This window comes from Pelodiscus sinensis, chromosome 2 (genome assembly GCF_052426305.1).
Source record: "Pelodiscus sinensis isolate ZL-2025 chromosome 2, ASM5242630v1, whole genome shotgun sequence".
NCBI classification, from domain to species: domain Eukaryota; kingdom Metazoa; phylum Chordata; order Testudines; family Trionychidae; genus Pelodiscus; species Pelodiscus sinensis.
The window spans coordinates 47952323-47964001 of NC_143053.1; positions in this window are offsets into that span (position 1 = coordinate 47952323).

Below are 11679 nucleotides of genomic sequence, written 5' to 3' on the forward strand. Positions count from 1 at the left end.
GCTTCATTTGCAACTCCGTATGACTACATTATCCCCCCTAGTTCGAACTAGGGGGGTAGTGTAGACATACCCTAAGAGACTTAGATGTTGCAATATGGGTTTCCCAGTTCTTAGGCAAGCACTTGGGCTACTCGACTGTAGGATCACTCATCCACTCCCACTGTGTAATTAGTTATTTGTGTAAAGGCTTCAGTGGGAGGTAACCTCTGAAAGGGTACATGGTTCACCACCCTGGTGGTCACAGCTCTGGAGATCACTCTGCCCAATAGACAGTCTCTGGCAGTTAGGGGAACCTGGAACTTTCTGCTCCACCAGGTTCTATCCCAGGGACCTGTGAGGTTTGTCTGGTGCCATGCACCTTGAGGTGCCTCAAGTCAGCCTCCCTGGGTTACTTCCTACCTTCCTTTTTCCTGCACTGGACTGCTAGATTTCCACCTAAGCCCTAGTTTGCAGGCTGCCTACCCTCTTCTGACCCACCCTGCCCTGTCTGGCCCCAGCTAAGCTGTCTGGCTCCCTTTTATACCCTGCATTCAGTTGGATCATGCTCAGCAAGGGCAGAGCACCAGGACCTTCTGAATCCATAGCTGCTCTTTAACCTTTTGCTGTGCAGTGTGGGGGTTATAGTCCCTGCCACCGAACTCCATATCAGAATATCCCATAGCCCACTGTGTAAGGCACTGTCTTGAGAGGTGAAATGTTCTTGGTCCTCATTAAGCAATGTGAATAAATGAACCAGGGTTTTCTATATCCGCATATGAATTCCTTAACCTCTGTGATAATTATAAGGAAGGCTTCCTTCCCCTTCCTCTCTCCCATTTTGTGTGCAGTTAAGCATGCTCGGAGCACACCTACTAGAGGGGGCCCTTTTGGTCTATCTGCATGTAGTGTGAGGATCATGCTAAGGTTAAGATGTGAGATAGGCATCTGGGCTCATGCCCGAGGCAGCAGTTTGTCTCTCAGTGGCAGAAACTCAGGCACCTCAGGGTGTTTTACAGTGAAAATGTAGGTGTCAAGTGAGCTTAGGCAGCTATAGGTTCAAGGAATAACTGATCAGGGATTTTGCGCATCTCTTTTTCCGATAGATCAATGTAGTCTAGACATATTGACTGGTCAGTTTGTAAATATGGTGTTCATAACATGGAGTTTCTACTGTATCTCTAACAATCACCCTTTTGTAAGTCCCCAGTAATTGCTTTCAAATATTACCATTCTGGCTCACTGTCTGATAAGATTAAATGTCTCCTTCAGAAATAAATGCTCTGATTGCAGCACCTTTTCCTTCAGCTCCCAATAGGGAGCAGCAACAACTTAACAATCGATTTCACCATATGCACACAAACTGACAATGAATATTTCCATTGATAATAATTGAAATGTATAGGTAAGCAAGGAAAATGCTGCATGTGAAATTAAAGTTTGATTTAAGGATATTTACTTTGTATATGTTGACATATTATGTTGACAGTTTGTGTTTTAAGTGTTTATTCAGCTAGTTCAGTGCAATGACTAATTAATTTAAAATAAAGAAAAAAGCAAGTAAGTTGAAAAAAGTAGGAAAGTGTATTGTCACCCTTCATTATATGAATAAAATAAAACCACATGTAAGACTGTGAGATCTGTAAGTTCTAAAATCTTGATGGGGCTGGTGATCAGAAACAGTTCAGTTTATTAAACAGAAAAGCATTACCTGGAATTAATGAACTTGTTATTTTTGATTTCAAGAGATGTTTTATAGCCCTTTTTCTTCTGTATCCATCAAACTTACAGTAGTTTTATCTAACTAAAAAATTAAAAATAATGTGTGCATTTTAATTGAATTCTAGATTCCATTCACACAGAGCTTGACACAAATTACATTCATAAAATATTAATCATATAACAAAGAAGAAATGCATCATTCATCATTTTCTAACATGTTAAAAATGAATTTAAAAGCTGAATAAATATTTGTGAAGATATACAATTGCTTAAATAAACATGGCTAGATGTGGGCTCTCTACTATATACTGCATTGTCCTAGTTAGCACAAAGTACCAAATTTAGAGTAAAGGTTATATATAAATCAACATGCTTTAATCAACCAATGGTTATCCACTTTTCTTTAGAAAAAGAACTAAAAAGTGTAAAATAACAATATTTAAATCAATGTTTTCTTACCCACTGTTAAAATTGTGCTTAAAATCAGTGAGTTTAATCAACCCATTCTGCTTACATCTCAGTTCTCATATCTGCTGTGTTTGTGACTGACACAAATGGTCAGTCCTCCAGATTTATAGGCTTCTACCTTTGATTTACAGATATTAACAGCTGGCAAAGATAAGGGCATCATTAAATATTGATGCGGGAGTTAAAGCCTTTCAGCTGTACGTACAGTAATAACTTATATTTGTTATAAATTATTCCCACTCTGAAGCGTGTGCACATCTTTTCACATTGGCTCTCCGTGTGTACTCTCTAGGACCTACTCACTGCATGAGAATGTCCTCAATACCAACAGAGAGTATCAGTCCACCATTGATACTAACTTCAGCTCTGCCAAGTATGACTCTTCTCAGAAGTATTTAAATTTCAGCCATGACACCTACACATCACAACCATAATTTACTGTCAGACATCAGTGGAAATTGTCCACTTAATGTAATCAGTGCTAAATGGATAGCTAAGTTTTACCCCACTCCTCAAATTATTACTAATAACTTGCACCATTAGAGTACTTTCAATAGTCTTAAAACAGTGCCTTCTGCTTTGTTGGGAGATTGCTGGGCCTGTATTGAATCAGAGACTGGATCACCCACTAACTAACCAGCATTTCAAGCAATATCGAAAGGGAAGTAAACACTGCTAGCTAAAGTCGAATTAAGATGCGCAACTTCAGCTACATTAATTGTGTAGTCGAAGTCGAAGTGGCTTAACTCGGCTTTAGGCGCTGTCTACACTGCAGGAAGTCGGAGGAAGAACACTCTTCCTTCAACTTTCCTTACTCCTCATGGAATGAGAGTTACAGAAATCAGAGTAAGAGGTCCATTATTTCAAAATTATTTGGAAAGAACGGTCTTGCTGTGTAGATGCTCACTCTATTATTTTGAAATAGCCTTTCACAATAACGTTGCTGTGTAGACATGCTCTAAGTGTTCCAAATCTTACCTGTCATAGATAGATCTCTACAGTAACATCAGTGGTTAGGACAACTACAGGACATTTCTGCACAAATATCCCAAGGAAGCCTGAATTTTATCCTTTCTAAATGGGGATGGTAGAATCAGGTCATGCATCCAACATTATGTTAGAAACACAATACTACTACTACTAATAATAATAATAAACAACCCCCAATGCATTCTAAAAAGTTTTAGGGATAAAACTTGCAAAAATAGAAAATATAATCTTAACTGTGGTTAAGAACAGCAGAATGAAAGTATAGAAAAAGCAGCTTATTCTTGGTTACAGATCCTAATTGTGCAAATATTCCTGCACATCTGCCTGTGTGCATGTGAATAGCCTCACTGAATTCAATTTTCTTTGCCACAAACTGGCTAAAATTGAGTTCTGCAAATAGACTAGGACTATCAACTAGTGAGGATTTATATATTCTTCCAGTTTATAAAATGCACCTTTAAGATGAGGTAGCAGAACCAGAAGGAGAATGAGGGGTAGAAGGAGTTTGTACCCTCAAAATTTTTTTTTGGGGGGGAGGGAGGGTGGCCGTGTATGAGACTGGGACACAGAAGAGCTGGAGCAGCTGCCATGTGATCCAGAACTGAGCCAGAGCATAAATAATATGACCTGGAGAGGCTGGAACAGGAAGGAATCACTCAGGACCTTTCTGCACACCCTTACCTCCACTGAGCCTATATACCTCTTCTCCTTCTCTCTGTCCATCCCCTCCCCATTTGCAGAGAGCTTCCTCACTGTCTCTATACATGAAGACTCATAGAAATGTAGGGGTAGAAGGGACATTGACAAGTCATCCTCTATTGCCCCCCTCCCGGCCCCGGAGCCCTTAAAGGGCCACGGGCTGGCTACACAGTTTGTGCCAGTTGCAAGGCTGCAAGCACCCGTGCCAGCAGACCCTGCACCTGCCACACCATGAGCCAGCCACCTGATGACACCCAGCCCTCCACTGCTCCCCAGGACCAGCCTTGCGGCTCCCAGGAGCCTGCCCGGGGGCGCAAAAGGCGGGCGCCCGCTTGGTCAAGTGCGGAGATCGTGGACCTCATCGAGGTTTGGGGGGAAGCCTCCAATGTCCACGATCTCTGCACTAGCCACAGGAACGCGGCCGTCTACGGCCACATGGCTGACAGCCTGGCCGCCAGGGGCCACCAGCGCAGCCGGGAGCAGGTCCGGTGCAAAATTAAGGACTTGCGGCAGTCCTACTCCCGGGCCTGCCAGCCAGGGGCCGACCTGGAGGCCTGCCCCCACTTCCACGCCCTGGACCGCCTCCTGGGGGCTCATGCCGTCCCTGCCCCCTGGGACGTGATTGACCCCGGGGCAGAGGGCCCACTCCTGGAGACGGAGGAGGAGGAGGAGGGCTCTGAGAGCCAGGAGCCTGCCGCCAGCCTGCCCAGGACCCGGGACCCCCGAGGCACCCCACAGAGCCGCTCGCCTGTGTCGTCTGAGGCCGGGGAAGTGTCCACCTGTGAGTACCATCGTGTTCCCCTTATGTGTACGGGGGGCTGGGGTGAGAGGGAGCCCTGGGACCGTGCGCCTGGGCCTTGCCCACCAGGAGCAGCAGCTGGGGATCCTGCAGGGGCCCTGGCCTTGCAGAGGGGAGCTGGGTTTCACACACCTGGGCCCCTGGGGTAATTGACCGCTGGTCTTGTTGCACCACAGCTGCAGCACCTGGGCCTGCAGGGCGCACCACACCACCTGCAGCAGCTGCCCGTGCCCGGGCAAGCAGGAGAGCCAGGAACGAGGAGGAGTACCAAAGGCGGCACCTCCGGTTCATGGACCACCAGCTCCGCACCCAGGACCACTGGGTCCAGGAGGACCTGAGGCTGCACCGGAGGAGTCTGGAGGCCCTGGAGGAGCAGGGCCGTGCCCTGCGAGGCCACCTCCAGAGCCTGCTCAACCACTTCCCATTTCCTCCTCCCCCTGCTCCCCCTGCTCCCTCTAGTCCTCCTGCTCCCCCTGCTCCTCCTGCTCCCGCTCCTGCTTCCGCTCCTGCTTCCTCCACACCCCCTGTCCCTCCTGCACCCCACTCCACAACCATTTCCCACCGACGCCCCCGGACCCGCAGTGTGGTAGAGAGAGGCAGCCGGACTCCCACCCCTGAGCTTTCCTTTCCCTTCCTCCCTTCCCTCCCCTTCCAGCTCCCTCGTCCCAGGTTTTCCCCTCCCCTCTCCCACCCTCCCCCCTTCCTCCCCGCACCCCACTTATGTTAAATAAACAGACGTTTTTGTTTCAAAAACAGGTGCCTTTATTTTACAGTAGGTAGGGAGGGGAAAGGGGAAGGGGGGTAGGGTGGAAGAAGGCCCCAGTGGGGCATGCAGGGAGAGGTCAGTCCTCCTCCTCCACCAGGAAGCTCTCCCGCAGGGCTTTCCGGATCCGGACGGCCCCCTGCTGGGCTTCCCGGATGGCGTCAGTGCGGGGCTGACCGTAGTGTCCAGCCATGCGGTCAGCCTCAGCCATCCAGGCTGGCAGGAAAGCCTCCCCCTTTCGCTCACACAAATTGTGGAGCACACAACATGCTGCCACCACGGGAGGGATGTTGTGCTCGGCCAGGTCCAGACGGGTGAGGAGGCATCGAAAGCGGGCTTTCAGTCGCCCGAAGGCCCCCTCCACCACGATGCGGGCCCTGGTCAGCCTGGCATTGAAGGCCTGGCGGGAGGGATTGAGGTGCCCCGTGTAGGGCTTCATGAGCCAGGGCTGCAGTGGGTAGGCGGCATCCCCCACCAGGCACACGGGCATGTCCACGTCCCCGACCCTGATGTGGTGGTCGGGGAAGAAGGTCCCGGCCTGCAGCCGCTGGCACACGGAGGAGTTGCGGTACACCCGGGTGTCGTGTGCTTTGCCGGACCATCCCACATTAATGTCTGTGAACTGGCCCTGGTGGTCACACACGGCCTGCAGGATCACGGAGAAGTACCCCTTGCGGTTCACATAACGGGACGCCTGGTGTTCCGGGGCACGGATGGGGATGTGCGTCCCGTCAATGGCCCCCCCGCAGTTGGGGAAGCCGAGGGCGCCGAATCCCCGGATGACGGCGTCCGGGTCGGCGAGGCGGACCATCCTGCGGAGCAACACCCGGTTGATGGCCTTGACCACCTGCGGAGAGAGACACAGCAAAGCGCCAATCAGTGGGGCGCCCGGGTGGCTGGGAGCGTTCGTGCCCTGGCAGTGCCCCGCGCCCCACTCCCGGTAGCAACCCCCCTGGCGGCGTGTAGTACGGCCGGGACAGCCCGACCCCTCCGGTGCGGGGCGCTTTCACCTCCTCCCACCCCCCCCTTTGTCCCTGGGGCGGCCCATCCCCTCCTCGCAGCCCCCCTCCCCCTCGGCTCGGTGGCCGACGAGTGCCATACCTGAATGAGCACCGCTCCAACGGTGGATCTCCCCACGCCGAACTGGTTCCCGACGGATCGGTAGCTGTCCGGCGTGGAGAGCTTCCAGAGGGCGATGGCCACCCGCTTCTGGAGGGGGATGGCGGGCCTCATGCGAGTGTCCCTTCTGCGCAGGGCAGGGGCGAGCCACTTGCAGAGCTCCAGGAAGGTGTCCCTCCTCATCCTGAAGTTCTGGGTCCACTGTCGGTCGTCCCAGCGCTCCAGGACGATGCGGTCCCACCAGTCGGTGCTGGTGTCCAGACACCAGACGCGGCGGGGCACGCCGGTGCCGGGGCGCCTCTGCGGCTCCTCCACGGCCCCCGGGGCGGCCAGGCGGAGAGGCAGGGGGATGACGTTCACCAGGTGGTGCCAGGCAGCCTCGAGCCATTGCTGGCAGGCTTGCAGCAGCAAGTCCAGAAAGTGCACCAGAAGGTGCAGGGCGAGCTGTGGCTCCATGTTGCCACCTGCGGCGGCCCCCCCGAAGGAAAGCACCGACACAGACGGGCACAGAGACCAACACTTTGCTGTCCCTCGGCGAGGTTGGCAAGCAAGCAGGAAAAGCTGAGAACCGGCTGTCCAGGGGGGGTCCCTTTAAGCTCGAGCCTCAGAGATAGCCTCAGACAGCAGCCACACAAAGCAACTACTGACCTGATGCCCTGCCAGAACCGGTTTCAGCTGCCCTTAAATGCCCCCCTGCGTCCAATCAGTGTGGACACGCTAGTTCGAATTAGCAAAATGCTAATTCGAACTAGTTTTTAGTTCTAGACGCGTTAGTTCGAATTAGCTTAGTTCGAATTAACTAATTTGAACTAAGTTAGTTCGAATTAGCGCTGTAGTGTAGACGTACCCTGAGTGAGGACCAAGAAATTTAAAATATCCATGACAGATGTTTGTCTAATCTGTTCTTATCCAAGGCAACATGTGGGAGGGGCAAGAAGGGCCACATGTACTTCCCCTGAGGCCAGGGGGGCACATTTAGCAGGGAACAAGTTGTGAAAGAAAAACTAGTGGCAACCAGCTGGTGTGGCTGCACCATACCCAGACCTTCCACACATCTGTCTCTCTCGTGGTCTATGCGTCCCCACTAGAGGGCAAGGCTGCAGGTACAGATGCACCAAAGGAGCTGCTAGCCTCATGTTCCCCGCCCCTATTCCCAATGACATGGGAATGGAGAAAGGACAGGGAGAATGCAGGGGACCCAGGCTGGGGGGCATGGTGGTCATGTGACTTGTTTTAGCTGGTACCCCCTTTTATGATCCTTCCATGAGCTGCAGATACTTGGACACTTATTCCAGACCTTAGCAAGTTTTTTATTAGTATCTGACCTATATATCCTTGCTGCACATTAACATTGTCCTAAGTTTGATGGACAACACTCTTTATAACATTCCTTAACATATTTAAAGAGTTATCAGGTTCCTTACTCAGGCTTCTTTTCTCAGGACCCATCTAGACTGGTGCTTTTATCCCGCAAAGCCCCGAGCCAGAAAAAAGCGGCAGACATGTTCATGCAAATGCTGCGGGGGATATTTAAATCCCTGTGGAATTTGCAATTCTGAAGTGTCTCATTAGCATCCCTTTTCCGGAAAAGGGTGCCAATGTAGACACAGCCGAGGAGTGTGCAATGGGGAAGCCTCCTGATTCATACTGAGAAAGTAAAACAATCAGCTATTTATCTTAGATGCCTGTATATGACTGCAAGAAGCCTGGGAAATAAACAGGAAGCACTGGAAGTCCAGGCACAGTCAAAGAACCATAATGTGATTGGAATAAGAAAGACTTGGGGGGGCATAACTTGCATGAGGGGAGCACTGTCATGGAAGGGTATAAACTTTTCAGGAGGGACAAGCTGGGGAGAAAACATGGAGGAGTTGCACTGTATGTAAGAGAGCAGTATGATTACTCAGAGCTCCAGTATGAAACTTGAGAGTCTTTGGGTTAAGATTAGAGGTGAGAGCAACAAAAGTGATGTTGTGATGGGCATTTGCTATAGACATCAGACGAGGAGGATGAGGGAGATGACACATTCTCTAAATAACTAACAGAAGTTTCCAGATCACAGGCTCTGGTTTCCATGGCAGACTTCAATCATTCTGACTTCTGCTGGGAGAGGAGTACAGCAGTGGCCAGGCAACCCAGGAAGTTTCTGGAGAGTATTCAGGATAACTTCTTGGTGCAAGTGCTGGAGGAACCATCTAGGGGCCTTGCTCCTCTTAATCTGCTAAATGGGGAAGGCAATCTAGTGATGTGAAAAAAGCTGAAGTACTCAATGCTTTTTTTAGCTCAGTCTTCATAGACAAGGTCAGCTCCCAGACTGCTGCACTGAGCAGCATGGTATGAGGAGGTGAGCAGCCCTCAACAGTGAAAAAACAGAATAAGGACTGTTTAGAAAAGCTGGACATGCACAATACATAGGACCAGATCTAATGCATCCGAGGGTACTGAGAGAGTTCTCTGATGTGATTGCAGAGACATTGGCCATTGTCTTTGAAAACTCATGGATTGCGGGAGATCCTGGACAATTGGGAAAAGGCAAATAAAGTGCCCATAAAAAAGGGGAAGAAGGAGAATCCAGAGATCTACAGAGTGGTCAGCTTCATCTCAGTTCCCAGAAACATCATGGAGCAAGTACTCAAGAATCTATTTTGGAACACTTGGAGAAGAGGCCAAGTGATCAGGACAGTCAACATGGATTCACCACAGGCAAGTCATGCCTGACCAACTTTATTGCCTTCAATGATGTGATAATTGGCTCTGTGGATATGGGGAAAGCAGTATTTGTGATATACCTTGACTTTAGCAAAGCTTTTGATATAGTATCCCATAGTATTCTTGCTAACAAGTTAAAGAAGTATGGTTTGGATGAATGGAGTATAAGGTTCAATGATAGTGATCAATGGCTCAATGTCTAGTTAGCATTCAATTTTAAGTGGAGAGCTCCAGGGATCGGTCCTGGGACCGATTTTGCTCAACATCTTCACTAATGATCTCAATGATGGGATGGATTGCACCTTCAGCAAGTTTGTGGGTGACACAAAGATGGGGAAAGAGGTAAATACACTGGAAGGGATAGGGTTCAGCGTGACCTAGACAAATTGGTGGATTGGGCCAAAAGAAATCTGAACAAGTTCAGAGTCCTGCACTTGGGATGGAAGAATTCCAAGCACTGCTACAGGCTGGGGACTGATGGACTAAGCAACAGTTCTGCAGAAAAGGACCTGGGGATTACAGTAGAAAAGCTGGATATGAGTCAACAATGTGCCCCTGTTGCCAAGAAGATTAATAGCATATTGGGCTGCATTAGTAGGAGCACTGACATCAGATCAAGTGAAGTGATTATTTTCCTCTATTTAGCATTGGTGTGGCAACATCTGGAGTACTGCATCCAGTTTTGGGGCCCTCACTATAGAATGATGTGGACAAATTGGAAAGAGTCCAGTGGAGGGCAACAAATATGATTAGGGGGGATGGAACACATGATTTATGAGAAGCGGCTGAGTGAAGTTGGCTTATTTAGTCTGAAAATGAGAAGAATGGGAGACGGAATTTGATAGCAGCCTTCAACTACTTGAAGAGCGGTTCCAAAGAGGATGGAGCCAGGTTAGTCTCAGTGATGGCAGATGATAGAGCAAGGAGAAATGGTATGAAGCTGCAGTGGGGGCAGTCTATGTTGAATATTAGGAAAAACTATTTCACTAGGAGGGTGGTGAAGCACTGAAATGGATTACCTAGGGAGATGGTGGGAATCTCTATTCTTAGAGGTTTTTAAGATCAGGCTTAACGAAGCCCTGGCCTGGCTGGAATGGTTTTGTTGGGGTTGGTCCTGCTTTGAGCAGGGGATTGGACTATATGACCGTCTGAGGTCTTTTCCAGCCCTAATCTTCTATGATTCTAAATTACAAAAAATATTGCCGGGGTAGTGGGTGAGGGGTACAGCGGCTGTTGCCCTGTATCATACCACCCTTATTTCTGTGTTGCTGCTGGCAGTTGAAATGCCTTCAGAGCTGGGTACCTGGCCAGCAGCTGCCACTTTCCAGACACCCAGCTCTAAAGACAGTGGAGCAGAGAAGCACTGGCAATATTGGGGTGCATGTTCCTATTAGTATGTACAATAATTTGCTATCACTTTTTTTTGGAGCAGAGTTGTTATCACAGCCTGAAATATTTTCATGGGGGGACCAGCAAAAAATAAAAGTTTGAGGACCCCTTGTAATAGAAGATCAGCATAACTGGATATACCGTATCCTTGATAGACCACCAAAAGGCTACATTTATTTCACATCTCTGCCTTTGCAACAGAAAACATACCGACTTTATACAGAGATAGGTCAACCCTTTCTATTGATCAGGGTTCCAGTTTTGATTCCCCCAGAAGGCCACTCCACGTAAAGATGGAAAGTATAATCCTTTTAAATCACTGGTGTTACTTTCAGCAAATGAATAAACATAGATGGCTACGTCTACACTGGCATGATATTCCGGAAATGCTTTTAACGGAAAAGTTTTCCGTTAAAAGCATTTTCGGAAAAGAGCATCTAGATTGGCAGGACGCTTTTCCGCAAAAGCACTTTTTGCAGAAAAGCGTCCGTGGCCAATCTAGACGCGCTTTTTCGCAAAAAATCCCCGATAGCCATTTTCGCGATTGGGGCTTTTTTGCAGAAAAGAAATATCTGCTGTCTACACTGGCCCTTTTGCACAAAAGTCTTTCGGAAAAAGACTTGCCCGAATGGGAGCAGCATAGTATTTTCGTAGGAAGTCAGTGCTTTTGTGGAAATTCAAGCGGACAATGTAGACAGCTGGCAAGTTTTTCCGGAAAAGCTTCTGATTTTCCAGAAAAACTGGCCAGTCTAGACACAGCCTAAGTGTATTCAGTGACCGATCAGACACTATGTACAGGTTATGTGAGAGCATTCAGAAGACCACAGTGAAATGCATCACTAAGCCAAATCCAGTTGAATCAAAATGTTAGAATTGTCACACTAGTTGAATGCTTAGGATTCAAGACAGGAAGGAGGATCACACGGCTCATTTGAGAGATGATATAGTTATGAATCATAGGCTACATGTTGCTCATAATATAACAATGCATGCCCACCGCAAAGCCGTAATGGAAACCAAAGCTGTTACACTTGAGGAAGCTTCT